This window comes from Lasioglossum baleicum, chromosome 5, assembly GCF_051020765.1.
Source record: "Lasioglossum baleicum chromosome 5, iyLasBale1, whole genome shotgun sequence".
In the NCBI taxonomy this organism is placed as follows: Eukaryota; Metazoa; Arthropoda; class Insecta; order Hymenoptera; family Halictidae; genus Lasioglossum; species Lasioglossum baleicum.
This window is the reverse complement of record NC_134933.1, coordinates 14,115,151-14,120,859: the sequence shown is the minus strand read 5'-3', so window position 1 is coordinate 14,120,859 and position 5,709 is coordinate 14,115,151. Positions and strand designations below refer to the sequence as shown.

General features: G+C 39.7%; 1 long non-coding RNA gene across 1 annotated transcript; it reads left to right on the top strand.

The window, feature by feature from the left end:
• Positions 1 to 1,867: 1,867 nt before the first annotated feature.
• On the top strand, positions 1,868 to 5,352 carry LOC143208949 (uncharacterized). Its single transcript, XR_013009013.1, has 3 exons — positions 1,868 to 3,856; positions 3,939 to 4,088; positions 4,163 to 5,352. It is a non-coding gene; the product is annotated as an uncharacterized LOC143208949 (long non-coding RNA).
• The last annotated feature ends 357 nt before the right edge of the window (positions 5,353 to 5,709 follow it).

Genomic DNA, 5,709 nt, shown 5'->3' with positions numbered 1-5,709 from the left:
AATTTTATTTTAACAGACTATTACTGTATTAATTGAAGTGAAACAACAGCCAAGTATAATATGCAGAACTGATGAATCGATAACCAAGCGTCTCTGATTACGGAGGGCAATTTTTTGCGGGTAAAGATGGGTAAGAAATATTCAAATAGAGTGTTTAATATTCAACGATAATTTACAAGTAAATTGTAAATTTATTTTACAAGCTTCTATGAACATTTTTTTGATAGATCTCACTGCATTCAAATTAGTCGCTTCTATTTCATGTGAACGCGGGGGAAATTATGTAAACGAATTACCAAAACACCAACACTGTGCGCGGATAGACCATCAAAATTTTCAATATTTAAAATACCAAGAGTTGTAATAAAATGTAATACTTAATCACGGTGATTTACATTCTATTTCATTCAAGTTGCTATAATCTGCTTAAGAAATTAAAAATGGTACAACAATATGCAGTTTGAAGCAGAAAAATATTTAAAATAATAATTTCTTACTGTTTGATAAAAGCAATAAAAGAAACACTATTCCAACGGCTAATATAATGACATAAAATAAAATGTCTACATGTCTCCCTTACAAATCAAAGATTCTATGAAAGGGCGATTTGACACAAACAAGTGAATCTACACGTCGCTCTTCAAAAAGCAGATCAAATCCTGCTATCTAATCCGAATTCAGGGAAATCATAGGTGAAAAGACATCGCTAACATTCATTAGCTTTTATCGACAAGACATTTTATCGCGCGAAAGGGAACTTACGCATCAAGCAGGTGCAACAAAACTGTTTCGAGGCCAAAAGCCTGAGGAAGTAGACGCCCGAGGTACACCGTTCGGAATCCTAAACGGTTCGTTTGCCATCCGATTCTGCTTCTGGCCTCCGTTTGTCTGTCCTTAGGATCCACGCTAAGCGACGCGTGCCGGCCCGCAATCCGGTACCTTCGTCTCGGAATCCCTTTCCCTCGGATATCCTCGAAAGCTCCGGCAAGCACAATGATTCCGTTCGTCTCGAAATGGTCTTCCTAATCTTCTCTGGAATTTCTTTTCAGAACACCACACCGCCAGTCTCGCCCCCTCCGAACAGCGAACTCTGAAAAGCAGCATGATTCCAAACTTTACACCGCGGCGATCCGACGTCGCACTTTCCTTTGCGAGTATCGTCGGCTGCCGAATAGCTATCATAGTCTAATCTACTTGGAAGGCTCTACGGAGGTTTGATTATTAGGTGTTTAGAGCGTTGCTATCGTAATCCGGCGATGATGAGAGGAAATTCATGTTTTGTTATAGTTCTTGAAACGATATAGACTTCAAAAGAATTTTGTTTGTGGCGTTCACACATGAAACCTTCACTATTTTAGATATAGAAAGGTGTGAAAGGTAGTATCATGCAATGGGATGTGATACTTAATAAAAATTTCTTTTTCACATTCGTCTGTGGACGTTTTAACTATTCTGTGTGAATGTATAAGAAGTTGTAATATAATAAACAGGGATTGATACTTTGTAAAAGTACAGGTCGAACAGATTAAATTGTTGAATTTTATTTTTCACAGACAGCTCTGGAAATTGTTTGCACGAGTTGCTTTTACAATGGAAAATATTTGCACGAGGCTTCGTTTTCCAGAGAATCGATCTCGAATGTTTGTTGGACATGCGTGTCTCTGAATGCAGCCGGCTAATGTGTCTGTCTATTGCTCACCGTTTCTACTTGCAAACTTTGATGATGATACGGTGCAACTAGTCTCATCAGAGAGTCGAATGACACTGAAACTGAAATTAGTACTGTGTGGAGATGGGGTTGGGGATAATGATGTCACTATAAAGGGGTCGGCAGTGCATGGTCGTGGGGCCAGGGGGGGATGGATAATTTACTGTGTGCACCTCAGTTTGCTATAAAAAGACACTCGTGATCACTACTTCTCGTCTACACTTAACAAATTACTACCAATTTTGTTTCATTGATAACTTCGTGTATTTGTTTAATGGTACGTCTCCAAAGGGGTAGTAGCGACAGCAGTTTTTAAATATACCGTTAATAACGGAATACTAAGTCATTTCAAAAGGACTATTAGTTTTACAGTATTTAACTGTATATTACCATAATTAACTTTTAACTTAAGTAACACTGTTTACACTGAACAAACAGCGTTGGAGTGTCCAGTACATAACAAAATCGAAATCGACGAATCATGTCCAAATATTCGTAGTCTCGTATGTTGATATTTAATATAAGCTTAAAGTCGCTAATTACTGCCACAGCTAATTACTCCGGCTCCGATATTACAGAAATTCTAATTCTACTATGTACACTGTATACGCATACATAATTTATAGTTGGTAAATTGATAGGTATTTAATATTCATTATTAGACTGCGGATCTTTATGCAAAACAAAAATGTTCTGCATTGATTGTAGGAAGCAGGAGTAAGATAAACATTGATTTCATCCCTCAATGACACTATTGCATTAAACAGAACATTACAAAATTCTTAAATTTTTCTAATTTTTTACTGTTTTATATTTCACTTAGACAATTTCTTCATAAATGCATAAAGATCCGTAGTCTATTCATTACTATTGATTAGAATTTGTTACACTGTGCACTTTAACCACGAAGGAAAACCTGAAGCTGGCACAATGTGTAAAGCATTTTAACGGACGAAAAATGTAATGTTAATTGGACGATGAGTAATGCGTGCGCGTTCGTTATTTATTCGCGGGCGTTTCATATATTATTCTTAAATTTTAGGCCCGAGGGCATTCGCAGCTCATTGTTTACGTGCCAGCAAAGTATCGAAGCCCAATAAATTTCCTAACGAAACAGTTGCGCAGTCGAAAGTTACCATAAAGCATAAGAGTACCGAACTGCTATGTATTACCAATATCCACGGGTGGAATGGCCACAATTTCGAATTATTAATTACGATTCTGTCTCCGTGTGCAGTTAATGGTAATGAATCCACGCTCGTGAATTTTGTATATAAATCATGAACGGGCTCGCGATATTCGACATTAAATACGTGTGTGCACAGTCGGGAGCCGCGGTTCTAAGGACATCAACAAATGCTGTTTAAACAAATGCGCTCGATATAATTTTGGCGCACAAAGGGCGGCCTGTAACAAGGGCTAAAAAACGGGAACAATCAACGTTGATTTATGTTCGTGTTTCGGTACATATACAATGCCGTCTTTGGCAACAAAGGCCCAACAATCGCACGTAAATCCTAAAACACTTTTTACACACGATACATTTTTTTTAAATTCCAGTAAAAAAAAGAAGCAACATATTTTCAGGATTTTACAGCTCTTCTGGTAGTAAAAAGATTTTATTTTTCGTTTATCCACTAACAAGTAAAACAAAGAAACCATGACAGAATGAGATCTGTGTGTGCCTGAAAATAATCTTGGAAATGACGTCGATGTTGGAATTGTATAAAGTGCGAAAAGTATCTTTAATACAGGGAGCACTGTACGAGCGGCACGATCTGTAAGCAAATTCCCGAGGGTTAATTAGCAATTACATTAGAAGAAATTATAGCAGTTGTAAGGTTTTCGTGAAACCCCGATGGCTAATATCCGAGTAATGGAACGAGGTAGCTTCGTCTCAGTTGACTGCGGGGAAGATGAGCGAAACGGAGATGGAAGATAGGTCAAAATAGGGGTGAACAGTCGAAGAAGGAGAGCTCGAGGAGTGCGAAGTAATTCCATCGGAGGGCAATTGATAAGAGGGAGTGAAATGATTGAGACATAAATTTACGCTCTGACAAGTTGAGGAATTAACGTTTCGGACTTATGGGACGACCGTGGCCCATTAATTCGGCATAAACAGCCAATGGAACGGCGACAAGTCCAAAAGTATTATGATTTCATAACTTTATTTCAACATTTTACGATTACATAAATTATACACATAAATATATTTTATTATTCATTCCAGAAAAATAAAGATGAAGATTAAACAAGTCGTTGCTATGGACACAGTTGGCAGTCGACGTGTTCAGGGGTGGAAGTCGAAAATAGCAAAAGGACACAGGGCCATCGACAGGTACTCGGAATAGTTCTGGCACGCAGCGGATTGGCGAAAGGGGTGAGAGACAGAGAAAGGGGTGAGTGGGTACGAGGCGATTTCTGAAGGTCTACTTGACTTAATTTTCATTCAAGGCATTCCACGACAGCAGGAATTTCGAGCCATTAAGCACTCGCTATCTTTTGACGGGTTCGCCGTGCGTAACGCGAGAAGGGCGAGCCTATAACCGCGGACTATGGTGTAGTCAGATTGTACGCAGCCGCCCCAGCCTCCCATTTTCAAGCGAGAGAGAAAGAGAGATTTCCACCCAGCAAGCCTGAGGACCGAGGAGCCGTCTTCCCAGCACGCTCTGCGCCCCATCCCCTTGTGTCAGAATTATTTCGTATAATTATATTCGTTTCGGAACGACACCCTCGGGGCTCGAAATTGAAATTGAGCTTTCTTGCCATCGCGGGAAGGAGGAACGCGCAGACGAAGACGAACAGAAACCACCGTCGCCGAGCCGAACGGAGCCGAGCTGAGCGGAGCGGAGCGAAGCTGAAACGTTCTCTGGACTAGCTCGAGGGGAAAGAGGGTGCGAGAGCGTGCGGCGCGAGCGAGAAAGTTTCTCTCACGTCTGCGAACAGCCTGACTACGGATTCCTGTAGCCGCGAGCTAAGGCTCCGTCCTCTGCCCTTAGCTCCTGTTTTTCCGCTTGCCGTACCCACAAATCCGCACGTCTTAATCTTCGTTGGAATTTCGGCGCACCCCCGCCGGCTATGCAAAGGATTCTCCGCGAGGGTCGACCGTTCGTCATGCTGCTCCGCAACCCGGAATAAGATGTCTATATTTTGTCTAGCTCTCGGTTTTGTCTAGCCCCGCGTCAATCGACTCTGTCAAGGGGTGATTCTTGTGTAACTGATGCAAAAAATAGATTTCTTCTTGTATTTTTTAAAAGTATAAAACCTTGCTGTTGTCTCTTGCAATTCTTATTTTCAGACAGCAGATCTTATGCATTTATGACAAGAATGAGTAGATGTCATTTAAAACAGTAAAAACATACAAGAATTTAAAAATACGCTGGTTTAATTTTCAACCAATTAAACATATTTAAAAAGTTAATGAATTTCCATTTCACTCCTGTTTGTTTTAATTCTGGTAAAAAAATTTTACTTTTTTAACCGACTTCGAAAAAGGAGGAGGTTACTCAATTCGATCTGTATGTCTTTTTGTTTTCTATGTATGTTCACCGATTACGCCGAGATGGATGGACCAATCGAAACGAAACCTTTTGCATCTTGTAGAGTATGTCCCCTGATTGGTCCTTTGAAAACAAATTTTGCATTTCTTCAATCTTTGCGGTTTTTATTGCAAATAACCAATAAGACCGAAAAACCATCCTACGGTGTTCTACAAATTCTGCTCGTTCCACTAAAAAGTGTGGAATTCTTTTATAAAATATTTTTTCGTAAAGATCTGCACTCTAGCGATAACGATTGGAATTTTGAGATGTGCATTTTATTCAATATCTAAATTCAACGAGAACTAGGGGAAACCACAAAATAAAATTATTTTAGATCTGTTGGATCTAGGGAGAAACTTAAATAATAAATGGATGTCGCGTTTGAAATGGCGGTGTTTTCTTGTTCGAAAGCAGTCAAGAAGTTTTATCGGGTAAATTGCGAGGGCGTGAGGTTTTTCG